A 23,672-nucleotide genomic window follows, 5' to 3' on the forward strand; every position below is an offset into this window, starting at 1 on the left:
ATGTAAGCACTACTTATTCATTTTTAAATTTCAGAGTCAACCTGTAAACAAAGCAGGAATATTGGTGGAATTTCAGGACAAAATGTAATTATTAATAAATACTTGACAAGGTAGAATAATAGAGAGCTGATAGATGGAGGCAGGGTGGAAGCATATGCAGAGGAAGGGCAAGGCTATTTTCCAGATTGGAATGGCACAGTAGAAAATCAATGGAAACAAATACTTTAATCATATTATATCACCTTACAAAGTACCTAATGGAAGAATTAAAAAAATAATCTGAATACTAAAGATTGGAAAGAGAAAGGGAAAGAAGAGGTTAATATGAGGTAAATTTTCATTTCTTATATGTTAATTCATCATGATTATAAATGATAATAAGAATAGAGAGTTATAATTACAGTAACTACCCTCGTGGAAATAACTAGCTAAAGAATTAAGTACAGAAACAATTAAAAGAAATGAAAATATATCAAGAGGTGGCTGGGGAAATATTGAGTTTCATGAATTCTTTATTATTTGATTTTTACTGCATAGAATCACTATTTTGAGAAAAACTAAAATTAAAAACAAAAGAAAACCCTCCAATCTCGTATTATTTAAGGCAATAGTGGTTCCTATGGCAATATATTATGTCATGTAGATGTCAAACCCTCTAAGTTCTCTGTCCCTTCAGTGGGGCAGCAGATGATGTAACTCATGTGTTCACTTCTTCCTCTGCCGCAACCTCCTCTTCCCTGCTCTGTCCTTCTGCCCTCCCCATCCGCCTCCCCGCCTCACAATATTCCAGAATGGGTAAGAGAATTGGTATATTTCTTCAGGAGACAAAAATGTAGTAGTCACCATTTTGAACTGCCTGTCATAATTAAATTATTATTTCATGTCCTAAATAAAAATGTGCAGACATTGGCATATTGTGAGCATTAAGTCTGTAGCGACAAAACAATTAGAAGAGTATTCCGTAGTCATTGACCTGGACATCATCCAGGTCTCAAGCCTGTTTCATATTTAGTCCTCCCTTCAGGCTTTCCAGGGCTCAGGGGGGAAAAAATGTATAGTTTTTAATCTCATTTTTGGGTCAGTCGTCAACTTGGTTAGGGAAATGGCTGTCATTGCTAACATCATCATCACAGCCCATAAGAACAGCTTCTCTGTCATTCAGAAGAAGGTCACCTTGCTCTCAACTTCCTTCTACAGCATAAAATGGTTGGATCCCAGAAAATCTAGAGTATGAGCTTCCCTCTGGGGCCATTGGGCCACTTGAAGCATGATTAGTGCAATGACAGATATCCTTTCCATAGAGCCTGACTTTTACACCTTTGTAGGAGCCAGAAAGAAAATCCTTTGCCGCATTTGTCATTTAGTCTACGGGAAAGATACTGGCCATTTTCTTTTGGTCTGCCGTTGAGGGATGTGTCTACGTGCCATAGACCATGTAAGGCAATCTTCGTGTATTATCTCATTTAATTTTCACAATAATCTTGAAAGTCAAGGACCATCATAGAGCTGTTTTTCAAACATGTGACTGAGACTTAGGGGAATCAAATAGGCATTAAGCAATGAAATCAGGATTTAAAGCCTATGTGCCAGTTCCAAATTCTAGGCTGAAAAAGACCATCTGGTCTCCTGTAAGCTTGTGGTTAAAGTTTATCTTCATTCTTCTGCTATGTATTTCTTAATATAAAACCTCTTTATCTCAGCAGTAATTTATCAAATATACTGTTCTTCTCTGTTTATATCATCTTATTTCACTCCTATAGGCTCATCCTTTAAAACATTTTTTATTAGAACTGACCAAAATAACTCCACAGGCTTGCTTTCTACCACTGTATTGTGCACTGAGGTGATCTCTCTTCTGCCTTCTTCTAGCATTTTGCTACTCATTAATTTTACATCACAAAACCTCAACCAGAATCTGCCTTCATCTACAGCTAACCCATTTCTTTGGAAGGGAAGAGCTAATTCCAAACCATAACTCTTTAAGTAATTTAAAGCATTTAACTCCCATACAAATTACCTAAAAATCTGTCAGTATTGGATAAAATTCTCAGAATACTTATAAAACATAAGTTGAAATCTGCATCACTTCCAAAATATTGAAGTTTTAATTTTTTAAATAATTAAGCAAGAAACAAAATGGCAAATCATAAACACATGTTGGTTTTACAGCACTTTCATATTCATCGATAATGTTATGAATATTTAAAAAGTGGAATTTTATATAATCTGCATTTTAACATATAGTAACAGTAATATGTAATATCCAATGAGTAGATGCAGAAACGGTGCCATTCCATTAAGAGATTAAATATCGAATGACAGGAGAAGATGTGTAGTTGAGTGTATTTTGTATAAAATGAACTTCACTAGGCTGAGATCTGCAATTAAAGAGGGGGAAAGGCAAATCACATGTCAGTTATGTGTCTCAAGTTTTCATTTGTGGTCCAGTTTATTCTTTTGCAGGAAGGAACAAAAATTGGATTTCTATGAATAAAAATACAAAGACTAAAAGCATGGAAATAAGACAGAAAATGAATTAGAATGTTTGAAGTGTTATCTTGACTAAGTATCCCTCTTGTTTTATAAGTCAACCTTATTTAGAAATAATTTGCATACAATAAGATGTACACATTTTAAGTATGCAGCGTGATGAGTTTTGACAATGATTAAAGCCATTAGCCACCCTCACAGTCAATGCATAGAACATCATTTCCAAAGTTCTCTCGTGATTCTTTCCAATCAACCTTCTCTCTCCCCTCCCAGACCCAGAGAAGCACTCGTCTGTTTTCCAACACTATTCATTAGATTTGTCTTTTCACGCATCATGTCCAGTAGTTATTATTATGTGTCTACACATCCCATGTGTCTACATGTGGTTTTCTTTATATGCTTAGTAATTAATATCCTGCTTGGAACTGACTATGCTTCTGGGATCAGTAAGTCAATGTTAATCATCAAATCTAGGAAAATTTGAACCACTACTTTTACAAAATGTTTTTATGTATCTTCTTCACTTTCTTTTCTTTCTGGCATTTCAATTACACATATGTCAGAATGTTTTACATTATCCTACATATCCCTGAGACTCGATTTTTCTTTACAATTTTTACTTAATGTTCTTTATATTTGGTAATTTCTATTAATCTGTCTTCAAGCTCACTGATTATTTTTTCTGTTATTTCCATTCAGCTGTGAATCCTTTCCAGGGAACTTTTCATTTAAGCTGTTATACATTTTAGTTTTAGAATTTTTTATGTTTTTTACCATAGTTTTTTCCTTTCCTTTCTCTTCTTTTCTTTAGGGGAGAGGTGGGGGACAGAAGGATAGAGGAAGAGAGAATCTTAAGCAGGCTCCACACCCAATGTGGAGACCAAGGAAAGGCTCAGTCTTGCAACACTGAGATCACAACGTGAGCGAAAATGAAGAGTCAGACACTTAGCCAACTGAGCCACCCAGGCATTCCTCAATTTTTATTTTCCCTAATCTTCCTCTGAAGAGTGTTGATTTTTCTTCAGGAAGTAATTTACTTGCTAGCTGAACACCTTGAATCTATGAAGACTTGTTTCATGCTCTGTTATGGCAGATATGTGGAAAGTGCTGGTGTTTTCTAAGACTCCATAATCTGGGTAGAATAAACTTCCAGACTATGATGGCTCTCCAGATCTTGTCTTGTTTTTAGGTTTTGTTAGGGTGGGCCTATTGTAGGCCTTGCTAGGTCACAGTCCTTATTCTTAAAGCATGGTGTTTTCATATCTCAGGTGGGTAGTCAGGGTGTTAATGAGGTCTCTACTCTCTGGCTGGACTGGCACACTAACATTTCCCAGTTTCATCTCTAACATCCCTTTCTCCTACTCTCTGGTAAGCCCTGTGTGCTCTTACCCAGAACATGCATAGTCCAGTCCTTAGCCAAGGTCTCATGAAGAACCCTCACCCAGACTTTTGAGTCTCATTTCTGTGTAGCTCCTCCCTTCCTAGAAGCTTGTTTCATTCTAAATATCCTAACCAGTGGAGCAATTCCAAACTCTGAAGTTGTCCCTAGGCAGAGAAAGATGACAATTGTGGGGACCACCTTGTGAATTTTCCTTCTTCTCAAGGATCACAGACTTGTGCTGCCAATGCTTCAAAATGCCAGTGCTTCTGTATTTTGTAGTTTTGTAGTTGTTTATAGAAGGAGGGCTAATCCCATACCAGTTGTTCTACTGTGGCTCAAGTCTTTTTTTTTTTATTTTTTATTTTTTAGATTTTATTTATTTATTGATGACAGACACAGAGAGAGTGGCAGAGACACAGGTAGAGGGAGAATCAGTCTCCTCACAGGGAGCCTGATATGGGACTTTATCCCAGGACCCCAGGAAAATGACCTGAGCCAAAGGCAGAGGCTCAACTACTGAGCCATCCAGGTGCCCCATCAAGGCTCAAGTCTTATCTATAGTTTTAAAGAGCTACTTAATGAAATTTGAGATCCATTAATAAAAGCATCTGAAGTTTTATGGTGATATTCAGGTAACTAAAAAAGGAAAGTGTAATAACTGAATTTAAAAAAAGAAATGAGGGCAGCCTGGGTGGCTCAGCAGTTTTGCGCCACCTTCAGCCCATGGCATGATCTTGGAGATCTGGAATTGAGTCCCACATAGGGCTTTCTACTTGGAGCCTGCTTCTCCCTCTGCCTGTGTTTCTGCCTCTCTCTCTCTCTCTCTCTCTCTGTCTCTCTGTCTTTCTGTCTCTCTGTCTTTCATGAATAAGTAAATAAAATCTTAAAAAAAAAGAGGTCTCATGATTATCTGATCCATAATTTGATTCTCATTTCTTTTTTTTTAAGATTTTATTTTATTTATTTATTCATGAGAGACAGACAGACAGACAGACAGAGGGAGAAGCAGGCTCCATGCAGGGAGCCGGACATGGGACTCGATCCCGGGACCCCAGGATCATGCCCTAGGCTGAAGGCAGCGCTAAACCGCTGAGCCACTGGGGCTGCCCCATGAGACCTCTTAAAATGTGCATTATGTTTCTGTCTTCTTGTGTATCATCCTTGGAACAACCATCCTCTCTCCACTTCCTGGGTTACGAATGGTTTTATTCTATTTTTTAAAAGATTTTATTTATTTATTTGACACAGAGAGAGTGTGTGCAAATCAATGGTAGTGGAAGAGGGAGAGGGAGAAGCAGATTCCCCACTTAGCTGGGAGCCAGATACAGGGCTCCATTCCAGGTCCCTGGGATCATGACCTGAGCTGAAGGCAGAGACTTAACCAACTGAGCCACCTAGGTGCCCCAGTGGTTTTCAGTTATGGTGCCTGCCTAACCACTCCCTGTCACGAATGTGGGCATGTTTGTCCAGATTGAGCCAATCAAAATACCCCATGCTAGTGATCTCAGTAATTGGTGCAGGGATGAGCACCCAAATGGTGTCAGAATATCTCCTGAGCTTAACAAATGGATATTGTTAGATGTTGTCTTTCTCTTGGGGTTGCTACCGGGGAAGCTTTGAGCTGGATCTCTCGACAGACAACTTGTCCACTCAAAGAACAGAATCTGTGTAATAGACATTTGTCTGTCTTGGACGGCTCAGTATCCAAACCCTGTTCCAATTTGAGATCTCTATTGTGTGACCCTTGGCAGCAGCAGCCTGTCACCCACCCTAGTAACCAAACATTCTCTCTCCTTACCCTCTGGAAGCTATGATTCAGCCAATCAGACAGAGTCTGCCAATCCAACTCTTCTACCCAAGACCACAGATATGAAGGTTGTAATATAAAGATGCAGAGGAGGTAGGGACCATTTGTACAATGGTAGAGGAGTAGAAAATGTGAGGAGAATAGTAAGTGTCCCATGATGGCACGTTCAGATGTATTTGTAACAGGTATCCAAGTGTGGCACTGGCAGTAATGTCAGCTTCATGGGCCATTTCAAGGACATGAACTTGATGGTGCTCAGAGCTATCTGGGAACCCTTAGGTGTTTGACTGCTTTTCTCTTCCTGGTTCTCAAGACCTCTGATAATCCTATAAGCTACCCAATAGCCTTCTGTAAATTCCTTCTTTGTTAAAGTGTGTTTGGCAGATTACTAGTTGTCCCTCAGAATGTATGTGTAAGTGGCTAGAGAATATATATATATATATATGTATGTATATATATAAATATATATATGTGTATATATATGTGTATATATATACATGTATATATATGAGGAAAAAAGGAGAGAAGGAGGAAAGGAAAGAGAAAAAAAAGAGGAAAATTTTTGCTTTTCACTTTGGATTATTCCTTACTGCTTAAATGTTTCAGAATAATAAGCAGGTATTGTTCTTAACCTTTTTTTTTTTTTTTGAAAAAAATCAAGTGAAGATTATCTTGACCTCAATTATCCAGACTTCAGTCACTGTGTATCTAAAAATGCCCTCACTATTTCTTTACCAGTGAAATGATTCCACAGACAAATGCAATGCAGAGCCTTGGAAGTGCTGTTCTTTCCAAACTTCACTTTGAAAAAAAGAGCAACTGCTCTCTGTGAGGTCCTTCCCTCCAGACATTGCAGAGGTAGGAATGTATAGACCTCTGTGTTCTGAGGAAGGAGAAAGAATTTCTTCTGCATTGAGTTTTCCTTGGAAGACTTTCCCATTTGCTAAAATGCTCTTTCCTCTATGACTGTGTCTTTCTCTCTCACTAGAAATTTCTCCACTGTGCAGAAGACTGTTTTTCCGGAGCCAGTATTTAGCCAAGCTGGTGGTTTTGTTGGGTTGGTTGGTAATTTTTTCGTGCACATGGCATGTGAGTGACTGACACAAACATATTGGTTTCTTTGCTTTCCCTACTTTTGGACCGTAGTTATTGGAAAAATGATGTGATGTGTCTGGGTAACCACTGGCAAGATGAAAAGCAATATATAACCTACATACACTGCCAGACTAACATTTCATCCAGGGTGTGATGATGATCACCACTATGTTTATTCATAAAGTCCTGTTGAAATGATGGGAAAGTTATGATTCCTTAGCAGCTAAACCCTTTGCATCAGAGCTGTCATCACTGTGACTAAATGAAATTCTCTCTGGTCCATATATTTCTGTGTATATATGGTACCTCTTTATTTTTATTAGTTGTACTAGTGTATTTCATGGCTATAGTGTAATTTCATGGCTAGGACTTCCTTTAGGCCTTGCAGCTCAAAAATATTTCCCCATAAATTCTACCTGTAGATTAATTTGTGCTAAACTGGCTATTTGAAAATACACATGCCCTGCTGGGTGGTAAGCTCCATTTCTCCTTCAGTAAGAATTATTTAAATAATATGTGTGTATAGTCTGCCCATGCACACAGGCTGTTTACCTTTATCCACCTGCTTCATGTCCTGAGATGCTGATTTTTTATTGTCCACATCAACCCTGCTCTCTTGCCTTCTGGAATGGGCAGGTTTAGCCAATAGGCAGTGCTGGGAGGGGATCAAAGAGTGGAAGGAAAGGTTAGGGTATTTATTTTTCTGGCTCCTTCCTGGGCCATGATTTGGCTCTGGCTGTGTTTATCTAAGGCCACAGCCCTCACCCAATTAGCTGTTTCCTCCAATCCTGGTTCCTTTCTGCTATTATTGTCTTTAGGGTGCTTTATGATCCCTAGTTGATTTCCTTTAACCCTGCCCACATCTTTGTAAATTGCCTATTCACTTAGTGTTTAACAATCGTTCCTTTTGAATGTGCCATTTGTTTTCTGGCAGGTCCCAGACTGATGCAGTAATCTCACTATGAGTGGCCTCAAGAAACAGATCTCCAAAATTGTATATTGGGATTATATTGTGTGGTAGACAGAATAATGTCCTCCCCCAAATGTCCACATCTTAATCCCTGGGATCCATGAATATGTTGTGTGGTGAAAGAGAATTAAGAATGCAGGTAAAGGGATCCCTGGGTCGCTCAGTGGTTTGGTGCCTGCCTTTGGCCTGGGACATGATCCTGGAAACCCGGGATCGAGTCCCACGACAGGGTCCCTGCATGGAGCCTGTTTCTCCCTCTGCCTGTCTCTCTCTCTCTCTCTCTCTCTCTCTGTGTCTCATGAATAAATAAATGAAATCTTAAAAAAAAAAAGAATGCAGGTACAATTAAGGTTGCTAATCAGCTGACCTCAAGATAGGAGGATTATCCTGGATTATTCAGGTGGACCCAATGTAATCACAAGGGTCCTTAAAGTGGAAGAGAAAGGCAGAAAATCAGTGTCGGAGTGGTATAAGGTATAAAAGACCAACCAGCCATTTCTGACTTTAAACATGGAAGGGGGTTATGAGCCATGAAATGCAGGCAGCCTCTAGAAATGGAAAAGTCAAGGAAACAGATCCTCCTCTAGAGTCTTCAGCAAGAGTACAGCCCTGTTGATGTCTTGATTTTAGCCCAGTGAGACCTATGTGATTTTTGACCTACAGGGCAGTAAGATTATAAATACGTATCTTTTTTAGTGGTAAGTTCATGGTAATTTGTTATGGTAGCAATTGGAAACTGACACACATTGCTAACGTAGAACTTTCTTGGTGCAGGAATGGAATATGCATAATCCATAGCACGTCATTCAAATTATTCCTAGTAACAGAGATTGGGAAGCAGTGCAGGTGGAGGGCAAGGTATTGAGAAAATCTATTGGCCATGGTCCTTAGGTGCTACGACAGTGGAAGCTTTCAAGACAGTGGCATGAGTTAGCTTTTTCTGTTAGTCCAAAATAACGCACACAGATCAAAGTGTCGATTTGAAGATCCAGTCAGGGCACGAGTAGAAAATTAGAAAACCTCTCTGGCAGCTTTAACAATGGAGCTTACCCCCTTCAGTACATGTTTGATCTGAGTCAATCAAACTTGAGTCTAAGAGTTGCAACATCAGTGTCTGATTTATTAAGGGTCAGAAGAGGGAATGTGACCTTCAGACACGGGATGGGAACATTTGGGTGAACACTGACAAGACTAAGAACCTTGAACCCCCAAATTGTCTTAAAACTTTCTTGCCTTTAAGCACCCTGATCCAGCTGAGGGGATGGAGAGCCTAGAATTGGTGGTAGTTGAATGAAACTATGTTTTTCAACTTAGTCCTCACATTAGCCTCAGAAACGGGACTGTGCAATTATGTTTTATGTTAGTCATTTTTTTCTCACTTTATTCTCTGCAACCTTATACAAAAGGTGCTAGTAGTGGCTAACATCTTAGGTTTAGGTGAAAGTTTGAATGAATTCGTATCATCTGTAATGAATGGTAGCTGTGGTTCCTCTGTATTGAGGACACAAGGTTTTTGTTTGTTTGTTTTTTGTTTTTTTTTTTAAGATTACTATATTCATTTTAGAGAGAGAGAGAGAGCAGGGAAAGGAGCAGAGGGAGAGAGGCAGAGAAGAAGGCTCCCTGCTGAGCATGGAGCCCGAAGCAGGGTTTGTTCCCACGACCCTTAGATCATGACCTGAGCCAAAATAAAGAGTTGGCCACTTAACCAACCGAGCCACCCAGGTGTCCCACAAGTTTTTTCCCCCATATAAAAGGATGCTGAGGTGAAATGTGTCTCAGGGTTAAAGTGTGTCTCCACTCTTCTCCAGCCTGCCTTGTGTTCTGAGAAGCTAGCCTCTATGGACAGCAGCAACCAGACTTCCTTGTCCTCTGACTTCTGGCTCAGTTTGGCCAATTCAAGGCACTGACAGGAGATTGGGAGGTAAACTGAGAGGGAAAGGGCAGGGTATTTACTTTCCTGGCTCCCTCCATGCAAGGCTACAGTTGACAGTGTCAGGCACAGCCCCAATTTTAGAAGCATAGCTAGGGATCCCAGCCCATGCTGGGGAGCCGTTCTCTACAGCTTGCTGTTGTTTCTAGCCCTGGGGTCCTTCACCTAACCCTTTCTGTGTTTCCTTAAACTTGTCCTTACTTTTCTAAACAGTTCCTTCATCCATCTCTTCAAATACCCTCTTTTTCTTGCTGGAACCCTCACTAAGACCATCATCATCATCATTGCCAGCATCATCAGAGCAACTAACATTTATCAAACATTTCTTATGTCGCAGGCTCTGTGCCCAAACATCTCACATGAATTAGCTTATGTTATTCTACTGCAATTCTTTTTTTTTATTATAAATTTTTATTTATTTATGATAGTCACAGAGAGAGAGAGAGAGAGGCAGAGACACAGGCAGAGGGAGAAGCAGGCTCCATGCACCAGGAGCCCAACGTGGGATTCGATCCCGGGTCTCCAGGATCACGCCCTGGGCCAAAGGCAGGCGCCAAACCGCTGCACCACCCAGGGATCCCCTCTACTGCAATTCTATGATACATGACTATTGTTACCCCATTTTAGAGATCAGGAAATTGACATTTAGAAATTGGTACACAGCTTTCCCAAACTTACCTACCCAGGCCAGATTTGAATCCAGTCTGCAGCACTTGAGAAAGCACGGTAGAGTAAGTAAAGGAGACAGGTTTTGGAGTTAGAGAGTCTTGGTGACAAATATCAAATAGCAACCTGAGCCAAAACATTTGATCTCTCTGATGCTTAGGTCTCCTTTTTTTCTTTCTTTTAAAGATTTTATTTATTTATTTATTCATGAGAGACACAGAGACCCAGGCAGAGGGTCTCCCTGTGGGGAGCCTGATGCGGGACTTGATCCCAGGACCTCAGGATCACGCTCCGAGCCAGGTGTCTTGGGTTTCCATATTTCTGAAATGGGAACTACATTGCTTCTGCAAACAACAGAAACAACACTAGCCAATCAAAATGACAGGATTTCAGAGAGTTCGATAGGTAGTAACAATTAATGAACACATTCTTCAAGGCTTCCATGTTGTTAGTTCCAACCATTCCTCCATCTATGACTGCTCAAGACTCAAATTTCCTGAAGAGGGTACTGATCTCCCCTTGCTCATGTTACTTTCCACACCTTTAACTCAGCAGGATATGCCATCAGCTCTGCATTCAGTGATGGAGGGTTAGTCTCCCTAGGAAAACTGTTGTGTTTTTATCTGAAAATGGGGTAAGGATGCTGTGAAGGCAAAAAGGAAATGAGCACTATAAAACGTGGTTTCTTTCATGCATGCTACAAGAAGTAAAGGAGATATTTTCGGCAAAGCACTTGACACAGGAGTCTGGGCTTTCTCTTCCCTCCCTCCAGAGCGTTCAGAAAAGGGGCATTTAATAGTAGTGAGAGAAATGATACTGAATAGAATTTATCTTCCACTGGCTGTGTCTATTGTCTACCCTCTGAGAGTCTCTCACAGGAACTATCAGATGTTAACTTCCCTCGGATCTTGCCCAGTGACTGCCAACCTTACCCCATAATGCCTGTGTTTATACAGATTCCTCTCCATTGCTTATGGGCATCTTCCAACAGTCTGTCCATGTACCAACTTGCTAATCTGATTCATATCATTGTTGAACATCCTGTTTTTTCTCCAATGTTATATTTTGAAGAATTTCAAACATATACAAAAATTGAAAGAATCAGTCAGTGAGCACCCATAAACACACCACCTAGATTCCTACCATTAATATTTTAGGTTATTTGCTTTATGGCATATCTATCCTACTAACTGTTCACTCATACATCCCTTGAAGCCCTTATTTGACAATATTGTATTTTAATGGATTAATAAATTTTTTTTTATGATGAACTAAAATCATTTATATCAATGTTAGCAAAGAACCAACTGACAGGGGTCTCAGCAACATCTAGGGGTTGGGCCAGTTTCTCTTGGTTAATGCTTTGAATAGAAGAGGTTTTAAAAGCATTTGTTTCTCACAGAATGTAACCATCTGTGCTTTTTGACAGGTTCTTTGACTTCTATCATTTCTAACTATGCCTCTAAAATAGATTTTTCAGAGAACTGCTTTTGGAATGATTGGGGAAGTGTTCTTAGGAAGAATTCACTGACTGAAGTGAGCCAAAACCAGAAGAGTATGTGGATGGAGCATTTCCTAGATAATAATGATAATAGGTTTTGAAAAATGCCTGAAATCTGTTTCACACTTAACCACAGAGATTTTCACATCTGATCACCAAATCCTGGAGAAATAAAAGATCCTAAGAGGGATACTCCCAATCTTGAGAATCAGATAAACATCCCAACTCCTGAGGGCTATTGAAATATCAAGATAATCTATATACCCACATTGCTTTCTATTCTTTTTTTTTTTAAGAGATTATATTTATTTATTTGAGGGAGAGAGAGAGAGAAAGAAAGAGAGCACCAGCAGGGGGAGGAGCAGAGGGAGAGGGACAAGCAGACTCCTCACTGAGCAGGGAGCCTGATGAGACCCTAGGCTCCATCCCAGGACCCTGGGATCATGACCCGAGTTGAAGTCAGATGCTTAACCAACTGAGCCACACAGGGACCCCTGCATTCTATTCTTATTGACTAGATTTCACTGTGAGATTTGTGTTTTTCATTCAAGCTCCTGAATTCACAATTCAAACATCTGGGTTCTTGTTAATTTGCTTACTTATTGAAAGATGTTGAGCTGGTGCTGGTCAGATTTTCAGTGCAAAGGTAATACAGCAGAGGAAACCTAACATAGCCATCTTTGAAGTGTAAACACAAGTCAGTTCAAATTTTTTTTTTTATTTAATCAGTTCACATTTAAGTCTAAAATATGGAATGTCTGCTATTGGTGTCTTTTGTCTGTGTTCTGGCACGAGATTTTATATCTTTTTAAAAAAATTTATTTATTTTTCATGAGATACACACACACACACAGAGGGAGAGACATAGGAAGAGAGAGGAGAAGCAGGCTCCATGCAGAGAGCCTGACACGGGACCTGATCCCAGGACTCCATGGGATCATACTCTGAGCCAAAGGCTCAACCTCTGAGCCACCCAGGTGTCTCTAGAGATTTTATATCTTGATGGGTGAGTAGAGGTGGAAGAGTGTGTTTGGGGAGTACTAAGGTGGAATTAGCAGGTAGCTGGGGAGAATTTGCTGAGAAGTGAAAATTGAGGAATAATCATGCCAATAGAGGAGAGAAGGTCTAAACTGTACTGCAAAGAATATTGGAACATAAATAGAATCTTGGGATGTGTCAAACAGGAGGAAATAAAGATGAAAAGGGGTGACATAGGAAAGAAGAGCAAGCAACACTTAAATAAGTAATTGTAGACTGAATGGGGAGGAGACATCTTTGAGTTTAGTTGAGATATTCTTGGTAACCAGGCATGACATGATGAGGCCTGGCCTGGGGTGATAGGATATACTAAAAAAGAAATGAGTACAATGGGTAAGTAAAATAGCTCTGGAGAAGCTGATCCAACTCAGAGCCCTAGGGATGAGTTCTTACATGCTTAACGCAATCAAAAAAGCCCAGCAGCCTGACCCCAGTCAGCTCAGACATGGCCACATAGCCTTCATTAAAATGCTTGGAAAGAAAAGTATTCTTTCCCGGTTGGTGTGCTGTGTGGACATAAAGCTTGAGATTGCTGGGGCCATGTTGACACCGTGAGGGAGGACAGCCTTATGATGATGCTTATGATGAGGGAAGGCAGAAAAACCGGGTCATTGAGGACAACATTGAGCCACTGAATCAACCTCCTCTGAAACTCAAATAATCCCGGGATTTAACAAATTCAACCTCATCATTGAATGGTTTCAAACTGATAATGGTGTTGGTGTAGCCCAGGAGGCATCACTAACAAAGTTAATAGTGTAAATTTTACATCCTTGTTGGAAAATAATCTCCTACCACATCTTCTGACGCATAGACAATGTTCAGTTAAAATATATGTAGGGCAAAAATCTCATTTCACCCAACATATACTGTTGCTAAAAACTAAGGTTAGAAGTGAACACAGGATATCATGATTGTGGTAGCAAAGTGGTGTTGGGCAGGGGGGCCATGCCAAGGCAAGGAGGAATTAAAGTGAAATATTCTATAGGATATAGTTTTTCCATTTACCCTCTGTGACAGAGATAAAGCACCTGAGGAGGTAGGAACAGTGATCAGTAAACAGGTTTTCTCACATTTTTTTCAGCTGCTGTTTGAAATTCTTTCTATTCTTTATGGCCAACAGCTCACAAGATGGGAAAGATAGTAAACTTCTCTCCGAATTTTTCAGGACAGAGGGAACTACCTAAAAAGGAAATTAGTATTCAATAGTGGAGTATGGGAGTTCTTTTTTATATATATAGATTTTTTAAAAAATATTTTATTTATTTGACAGAGGGGAGAGAACATAAGCAGGGGGATTGGCAGGCAGAGAGAGAGGGAGAGAGAAGCAGATTCCTGCAGAGCAGGGAACCTGATTCAGAGCTCGATCCTAGGACCCAGAGATCATGACCTGAGCCAAAGGCAGACGCTTAACTGACTGAGCCACCCAGGAGCCCCGACAGCTCAGCTCTGATGGTGACTCTTCTAAGGAACCAAGGTATCCCCAAATAGTTTTTCTCTACCATTGGTAATTGCCTTCTCCAAAGCAGGGGTGATAAATTAATACAATCTTGCTGAGATGCTTGGAAGACCTGCAAATGCAAACTATTTGAGAAATATTCAGATACTAACTGAGTAGAAAGAAGAAATCTCACCCTGGAGGAAATAAAAACAGCATTTTCCTTAGTCTTCATTTCTAAGATTTGTGTGTCAGGCCAGTATTTGTCAGTGAGTGACACCCCAGAGCCCTTTCCTAATGATCCTAAACAAATTTCAGAGATCAAACAAGTTATCATTTTGGCTAATAAACAAGGTCATAAAGTGAATACACTGACTTCCAAGCTACATTGTGTGGGGGAAGATTTTTTCGTTATGAACTAAACACAGTAACTTTTATGGCAGCTGATTTCCTTCTGAGAGCAGTCATGTATCCCATTTATCAAGGCTGTGTGCAGCCTTGAGATGTGTGTGTTGTATTGCTGGGAGACAGAGAGTTAGTAAATATAGTGCAAATTAAAAGGAGAGGCTCACCTGTGGGGAGGAATAAATGAGATGAACAGAGTGATTAAAGAAAGAAAGGAGCTTAAGCTGAGTACTGAGGCAAGATTCTCTAAGAGCTACAAGGAGGCATGAGTATAAATAGCAAAGGGGACAGATTAGCTACGAAGTAAATATCTGGTGACTTCTAGGGCTGAGCCTGAAAGAACAGAGAAGCTGAGGCTATCATTGAATGTATGCATCAAGTACATAAAGTGGTAAATGAGAGAATCTCTGTCTCCTTGAGATTTATACTCTAGAAAGATTTATACTCTTAGGAAGGCAGATTATGCACATAGAAGTGTGCTACAGCTTGCCCAATGTTGACACATAAAGACTAAAGGCATTACAGTCTGGGTGTTGTGAGAGCTCAGAGGACTGCTGTGGGCTTGGGCAGTTGGGGGAGAAAGAGATGGTTTTGAGCTCAGCTTTTCAGAGAGGGTAGTCCCGAATGGTTGAGTGGTTGAAAATGTGTGTGAAGGGAAATCAGAAAGGTAGAAGGGAAAGACAGATGAGATGGCTTCCTTCATAGTCTGGGACATCTATAGACTCCTTGCATTTCCTCATCCCTCCCTATCAAGTGATAATACTCTATTTAAAGGAAGATGATTTGAACGAATAAAAGGAAGACCAAGTGCCGGGGAGATCAGTGAAAGGAACAATTCTATTGTAGTGCTGGGGTCCTTTTATTTCTATGTATATATTTGCTACATCAATGTAGAAGTTATGAAGAAAAGAAAAATGTAGATTCTAATCATAATCATGATGGTAACTAAAACGCAAGAGCAATTTACAAGTAGCAGGTACATCATCGATTCTAATTCACTTCAGGCACAAAGTCAAATATTATAAAAAGAATTTTCTGGACATGTGCTCAAGTCAGAAATTACATTAAGGAATTATTTATCAAGCACCAGGACAAATCTATTCACATGTCAATCTTTGCGGTCATCTGTCATATTGCCAACGAAGACCTCCACATCATCACGTGGACAGAAGGGAAAAATTTTAATACGGGAAATGATGAGTACATCTTCTGTAAGTTATCAAAGACCTCAGAGATGTTTCCTGGAATCACTGAATGATTTCCATCTTCTTTGTGAGCAGTACCTCTCTAGGAAGGTACTAGTTGATGTCATCTGGACTGTAGAGTACTAATAAAGAAGAGTTCAACTCTTTTTAACAATAATATTTTTATCACTTGAAATATTCAAGCCAGGTGTACAAAACTTACATCATGCTATCCCTTTAATTTCTTACATACCCATAGCAAAATCTCCCCTAAATTCTCATCTTGGAAAATGACACCATCGGCTATCCAGTGACCTAAACCAATAATTCAGATTCCTATATTTTTTTCCTCACTGCAATTCCTCTTCTTTCATTTTCACTCCCTTAGCATTTTTTCTGTCTGTGTCTTCCACCCTATCCCTACCACCACCATTAATCAGGTTCCCCATTGTACAACTGGAATATTACACTCTCTTAACTGGCCTCCTTTGCTCTCCTATAACCTATTTTCCATAATGAATCAGGAGTTGTCATTCAAAAGTACAATTCTGTTCATGGTATTCCCGGTATAATCAATCAACCGATCAATCAATCTTTCACTACTGCTAGGACAGGGTTCAAATAATTCCACTGTCATAGAAAAGTCTTCATGATCTGACGCCTGCTTACTTCATGAACCTTATCTCTTATCATTTCTCCCATTTCTTATCTCACAGTCCAGCCAGGCTGAATTGTCTTTATGATCTCTGAATGCATCCCATTCCTTTGTCCAGGCTGCTGTTGTGTAGAATGTGTAGAATGTTCTCTTTAGGAACCATGTGTCCCTAGTCAACAAAGTCCACTTTCTTTTTAAGATTTATTTATTGGGGCACCTGGGTTTCTCAGGTCAGGACTCAGGGGCCTGGGATTGAGCCCCATGTTGGGCTCCCTGCTCAGTGGGGAGTCTGCTTCTCCCTCTCCCTCTGCCCCTCATTCCACTCATGCCTGTGTGCTCTTTCTCTCAAAGAGAGAGAGAAAGAGAAAGAGAGACAGAAAGCATGAGCGGGAGAGGAGCAGAAGCAGAGGGAAGAGAGAATCCATAAGTGCAGAGCCCAATGCCGGGGCTCCATCCCAGGACCCTGAGATCATGGTCTGAGCCGAAACCAAGAGTCAGTCGCTTAACCGACTGAGCCAACCAGCATCCCAACAAAGCCCACCTTTGAAAGTTCAGCTGAAGGGACGCCTGGGTGGCTCAGTGGTTGAGTGTCCGCTTTCGGCTCTGGGTGTGACCCTGGGATCCGGGATCAAGTCCCACATTGGGCTCCTGCATGGAGCCTATTTCTCCTTCTGCCTATGTCTCTGCCTCTCTCTCTCTCTGTCTCTCATAAATAAATAAAAAATCTTAAAAAAAAAAAGAAAGTTCAGAGTTCAGCTGAAGAGTTATCTAGGAATGCCTTTAAGAGGAATCATTTCTAAACAGTGCTCCCCCAAACCTGCACAGTCTTCTGACATCACCTATACCCATTGTGCTTTCTGGTTTCCATGTCTGTCTTCCCTTCTAGACTGAAGATGAGGGATGATGATGCCATATTTATCCTTGTGCTATATTCATATTTGTATTGCCAGTTGGTTCCATATTAGGCTCTGCCAAAGAGAGCACTAGAAAGAAGTTACTAGACTGGAGGAAGAAAGGACTTGCTCCTTCCTGCCTGCTACATTCTGGCTTCCTGTCTGCTTCTTGTTCCTGTGAGCAGCCTCTAGCAATACTTCCTAGCCTTCCTGAAGTAGCAGCTGAAGCCCATTTGCAATTTCTCCAACCCTTGCAGAACCAGTGTTGTTGCGTCCTTTAAAGGGACACCAGTTTGAGCCAGCATCCCCTCCTTGGAGGTCTGAGTCCCAGTCCCCAGCGAGTTCTTCTCCAAGCCTTCAAGTTTGAATAATTCCAATTTCTTTCTCTTTTCTTTTCCTACTTCCTGAAGTTGGCTCCCTCCATGGTCCTGTAGAGTTCTCTTTTTCACTTTTAGTGATCTAGTTAACAGTCATATCTGGTTAACTATTCCTTATATTAGGTTTTTGATGTGGTTTCCATTTTTGACTATACCATGACTGATACAGTTGCTGAACCAAAGAACTCCTTTAGTGTGAGGATGTCTAATTCAGACTTCTTCCCATAACAATACTGATGGATTATAAATGTTTTATAAAACATTGAGCCATCACAAAAAAATGTACTTCCAGAGGCGCCTGGCAAGCTCAGTCGGTAGAGCATGCAACTCTTGAAATTGGAGTCATGAGTTTGACCCCTACATGGGGGGTAGAGATTACTTGAAAAAATAATATCTTAAAAGAAAATTTTACCTCTAAAACATTCACTGAATTAGCAATGTCTTTGCAGGTAGCTTTATTCAATACACCTTAACTCTCTAGGTTTTTGGGTTTTTTTGGTTTCTTATTTAAGATTTTATTTATTTATTCATGAGAGACACAGAGAGAGAGGCAGAGACATAGGCAGAGGGAGAAGCAGGCTCCCTATGGGGAGCCCGATGCAGGACTTGTTCCCAGGACTCCAAGATCATGTCCTCAGCTGAAGGCTGATGCTCAACCACTGAACCACCCAGGTACCCCTCACTCTCTAGGTCTTAAACTTGACATTGTTGTTCAGAGAACACCTGGCTAATTCGTGTTGGTCACTTGCCCAGGGACCTAGACCAAACTCTGTGTGACTAGTCCCACCCCGGACCAACCATACTCTTTCTTCTCATTTCAGCCCCATTACGACTGAGCCTATCATCTTGAGCATCTGAATAGATTCTCTGCTGGTTTGTCATTTGTATATGTTTTCTGCTCTTTCCTCTCCCAGCTTGAGAGCAGGATTATTTCAGCTGCTTCTGTGAATCCCCCAAAGCTCAGTAAATGTTATATAAACAAAAACATGAAGGAATGAAGTGGATTAGCAGGGAAAGGGAAAATTCATTGCATTCAGTTATCACTTTTTATTGATTGGAAGACCTTGGGCAAATTAGCACTTGATAAAGATTGTTGATTAATCACTCACCAGTAGAATGTATAACCCCAGTTTCTTGAGAGTGCTCCTGACTGCTTTAATATTATTATTTGGATCTAAATTTCTTATAGGAAACATTATTTTAATTTCTATTAATAGTGACAGAGGAGCTCATAGTAGGAAAAGCACGAGCTTGGAGTCAGAAAAAACTTGGTATAGATTCTGAATCCACCACCTGTATGAACTTGGGGGTAAATTACTTAAGCTCTTGGAAGCTCAATATCCTCTCTGTAAATTAGAATAATAATCATTATCATTATCACTTATTCGTTGTTTTATGCCAGATATGTTCCAAGTGTCATACATATATTAACTAATTTAATCCTTACAATGACCCAGTGAGGTATTTGCTATCATCACCTGTATTTTATAGACAAGAAGACCAGTCTCAGACAGGTGAAATAGCTTGTCTTGGATCATCCGGCTAGGAATTCTTGGGGCCCAGAGGTGGAACCAGGCAGTCTAGCTCCGGAGCCCAGCTTCCTACCCATCTGCTCTCTTGTCTCTTTCCTTTCATGATTACCAGGAATCTCATTCAATAAACTAATATATGTTGAGGGCATGACCCATATAAGAGCTGCATAAATAGTGCTATTCTGACACCCTGGAAGGGGATTTGAAAAGAGTTTGGATTCAGTAGCATAAGTTCAGGTTAGATTTACCATTGAAATGACCTAGCTGGTATGAACTGTTATTTTTATTACGAACAATTTGGCAATAGCCTCAGTCTCAAATAGTAGTGGAACATTTTCCTACCACCCGTAGTGGTCAACGTGGTGAAAGGTATCTAGTTCTGTAATGTTTATTCTGTGTTCTGTTGCTAAGGAAAAGGCCATATAGTCAGATCAGGACAGTTGAGCCACGTGAAGGTGGCGTCCTGAGCAGCCTTCTCTAAACTAGTGCTCGCTGCCTTTACCCAACGCTGCCTCTTCCCAGCACTTTATCAGTGCCTGACATAATAAACTTGTTTGTGTGTTGTCTGTCCTCCCACCAAAATGTAGGCTCCGTAGAGTCCAAACTCATCTGTTTGGTTCCCTGCTCCATGCTCTTTGCCCAAACCAGGGTCCTGCCAAGGGTGGGGCCCCAGTACCTGTTGCACAAACCATGGGGAGTGTCTTCGGTACCAATTTTCCAGCAAACACAGGACGATTCTTCATGTGCAGACCCATTTCTGACAGGTCTTGAGGACGTAAAATGCAACTCAGAGCAGGCAGGTCCAGAGACAGTGCAGAATCAGAGATTTCCTTTGGTGCTCCAGTCAGGCTGGGTTCCAGAAGGGGCTGCCAGACAGCAGCTCTCGGAGGACAGGCAAGTGAAACATGGGAGGTAGTGCTGATGTTAGCACCTCCAGTAAGTCCAATTGGAGACATTCCTCGCAGAATCTTGTGCCGGGAAAAATGGCTCTCTCAAAAAACAATGAGGACTGCAAAACTCTGCAATGCGCTATTTTAAGCTTTGGCTGCTTGGAAGCTGAGGAGCGGAGGACCAACCTTAATGCTCAGTAGCAGCGATAATGGCTTGGCCACAGTTTTAATATCTTTCTCTGTCTTCTGATATAAATATTATATTTATCATATTTAAATAATAAACAATAAATATTTGCCATGTATATTTATTATGCTTAACACAATAAATAGATTTGATACATATGATCTATGCAATCTGTTTTATTTTAATATTTATTATATATATTTCTTTTATAGGAAACCATCTCAAATTTTAAAAGTAGGATATAAATGTAGGTACTACATAAAAAAGAAGTCAGAGAAGTCCTGAAGAAATCCAGGCACAGCAGGTCAGGATGATGGCCCTGAAAGAACCCTTCCATTCCTAGTGCCCTGCAAGGCAGGGACTTCTACTCTCTTCATCATCGCCCTGCCTGCCAAATCTTGTCCCAAACTCTGGATTGGTAAGGAACGTTCCTATTTAGCACATTTATCTTCTATCTCTTTTTCTACATCACCAGTACCAGCCACACATACAGCAAATCTGATCCTGTGCTCTTCCATTTTACCTTCTTCGGGACTCCTCATTGGTCAGCAGAGAAAAATCCACTGGGGCAAATAAACTCTCCAGCCACACTCCACGTCATGTCCCTCTCTAAGTTTATGTTTAGTCAATGTGATTCTGTTTATAAAAATGTATCAGATATCTATTATATGCCTGGCACCATGTCCTGGGGTCACAGAACAGTGAGGCTTAGCTCTCTCTGGGAAGTCCACTTGACACCCTTGCCTTAATTACTTCTCATGTATCCTACCTTGTGTATCCCATGTATTCTTTGATTATTTTGCTCCAATTCACACTGTTGGACAGAGACTTGCTAAGGTTTATGGCTTCTTTCCTCTGCTTGATTCTGAGTTCATGGAAAGCAGGAGACATCATTCATTCATCTCCATGACTTCCGAGTATAGGGGCTGGCACACAGTGAGTGCTGATACACGTATATGTGTGTATCTAATGATTTTTTTTAACTGAGGAAGTGAAAGACATGAGAAAGAACCCCAGGACAGTACCTTTTAGACAGCATGTACTCACCAAATGTGAGTGGTGAGTGGTGAAGGGTGGTGAATGGGATGCATGAGGAAAAAATGTCATGTGTATCAGAATCATGTGTTTTGGAGGAAGAACAGAGACTGAGCTTTTGAATGTGTGTATTTATTCAGATTCAATAAGTATTTCTTTTCTTTCTTTCTTTCTTTCTTTCTTTCTTTCTTTCTTTCTTTCTTTTTTTTTTTTTTTATCACCCAGGTGCCCCTCAATAAGTATTTCTTAAACATCAACTATGAATAGGAAAGATGACTGGGCAGCTAGGGTTGGAGCAACAGTAAGCATGATGAGAACTTGTGAAGCACTATTGCATTAAAAGCATGGACTCTGGAACCAGATGAACCCTGGGCCAGTCTTGGCTCTACCAATTTGCTAACCATGTAACTTTGGGCAAGTACTTAATCTTTCCAAACCTCAGTTCCCTGTATGGAATAAGAATAAAAATGACCTAATCCACAGATTTTATAAGTTTGAAATGAGACAATTCATCTGGTACGTAAGGTACATAGAAAGGATGCCACAAATAAGCATTAGCGGTCAGCATCAATAACCAAATAAGAGATAAAAACTATGTCCCAGATTTAGCTTCTAATTCACAGAAAGAACCAGAGTAATTTTTCATGCGAGCATAAAAATATTTACGAAACACCATGATGCTTAAGCTGAGCCATGTGAAATGATCAATATCCAATTATTTTTTGACTTATTAAAACGGTAATATCTTTTTATGACCCAACATTTCCTGTAGGGTCCAGTTGGTCATGGGCTGTTCGGAGGCACATTACTTAATTTCCTCTGTCGACTCTGACCTCTTTCCTCTCAGCCAACTTGTTCATTTATGCTTGTTTACAAGGCATGCCCTGCTCCCTTCCAGAAAGGGCCCGAGGAGGCTCCACTCCTGTAGCCATGAGGCTGTCTGTGTAGTTCATTTGGCAATTAATCATGGGCCACCCTGTGACAAATCCTCTGTTGCCTTGAACTGTTATGTAAATCTTGTACTGGTTTTAGCTTTGCAGGTCAAAAGCTGTTAATAGGGAGAGAGAACAACTCAGCCACCTCCGAAGCAGACCAGAGAAAGTATCCAGTGTGTGGCAAGGCACTGGCTTAAGGAGCTGGGAATGGGAGTCTGGTGAGCAGGACATGCAAGAGCTGTCACCAGCATCCAGACAATGGCCCAGGGGAGGAAAAGGACTTCTTCTCTTGGACTTCAAGACGTAAAGAGGTGGGATCCACCAGGATAGTCTTGAGCAGAGGGGTGGAAGTTCCCTCACCTCTTTTAAGGAGAAAAGAGAGCCTTTGTTAAAGAGTGATATTCAGAAGACAGCATGGCAGATCAATAGAAAATGGACTTTCTAGACATCAAGCTGCTCAAGGGGATCTGGCACTTTGTGAAAGGTGGAAAATGAGTGGACCAGAAGATGCTGCATGTCCAACTCTTGCCTTATTTTCTAGTTTTTAGACTGTTGATTCTGGGCTGCCCTGTGTGTACATCCTTGTTCTCTGGGTGGTGGGTGCACCTCTTCCCTCACCCCACCCCCAGTCTCAAGGGCTATGGAACAGGGGACCTCTGGCCCAGAAAACTGCACAGGACAGCACCAAGGAGCAGGGTGGGGCCAGGAAGGCTGGATGGAGACAGGTCAGATGATCCTACTGATTCATTTTCAGTGTCTGAGTTTAGAACTTTTCTTTTCTTTTCTTTCTTTTTTTCTTTTCTTTTCTTTTTTCTTTTCTTTTCTTTTCTTTTCTTTTTTCTTTTCTTTTCTTTTCTTTTCTTTTCTTTTCTTTTCTTTTCTTTTCTTTTCTTTTCTTTTCTTTTCTTTTCTTTTCTTTTCTTTTCTTTCAGGATTTTATTTATTCATGAGACTCCCAGAGCCAGAGACACAGGCAGAGGGAGAAAGAGGCTGTCTGTGGGGAGCCCAATGTGGGACTCGATCCCAGGACCCTGGGATCATGACCTGAGCCAAAGGCAGACACTCAACCACTGAGCCACCCAGGCGCCCCTAGAACCTGCCTCTTAAACCTTGCCTAAACCTCCTTTTAGCTACTGATTTTACGCCCTCCTGCATGGCTGCCACAGCCACACACGGCCCATGGCTTAGAAATGCTACATATGCTCCTCCTAATTAATATGTGATGCAGCGTCTCACACTTTCAGGGCTGTCTCCCTGTAGAGT

The 23,672-nt window shown here is 40.8% G+C and overlaps 1 long non-coding RNA gene across 1 annotated transcript in view; it reads right to left on the reverse strand.

Moving 5' to 3' along the window:
• Positions 1 to 20,420, reverse strand: part of LOC140635773 (uncharacterized) — a 32,345-nt gene extending 11,925 nt beyond the window's left edge. Inside the window, exon 1 of the long non-coding RNA XR_012033104.1 lies at positions 20,039 to 20,420. This is a non-coding gene — a long non-coding RNA (uncharacterized lncRNA). The remainder of the gene's footprint in view (positions 1 to 20,038) is intronic.
• Positions 20,421 to 23,672: the final 3,252 nt, after the last annotated feature.

This window comes from Canis lupus, chromosome 6, assembly GCF_048164855.1.
Source record: "Canis lupus baileyi chromosome 6, mCanLup2.hap1, whole genome shotgun sequence".
Lineage (NCBI taxonomy): Eukaryota > Metazoa > Chordata > Mammalia > Carnivora > Canidae > Canis > Canis lupus.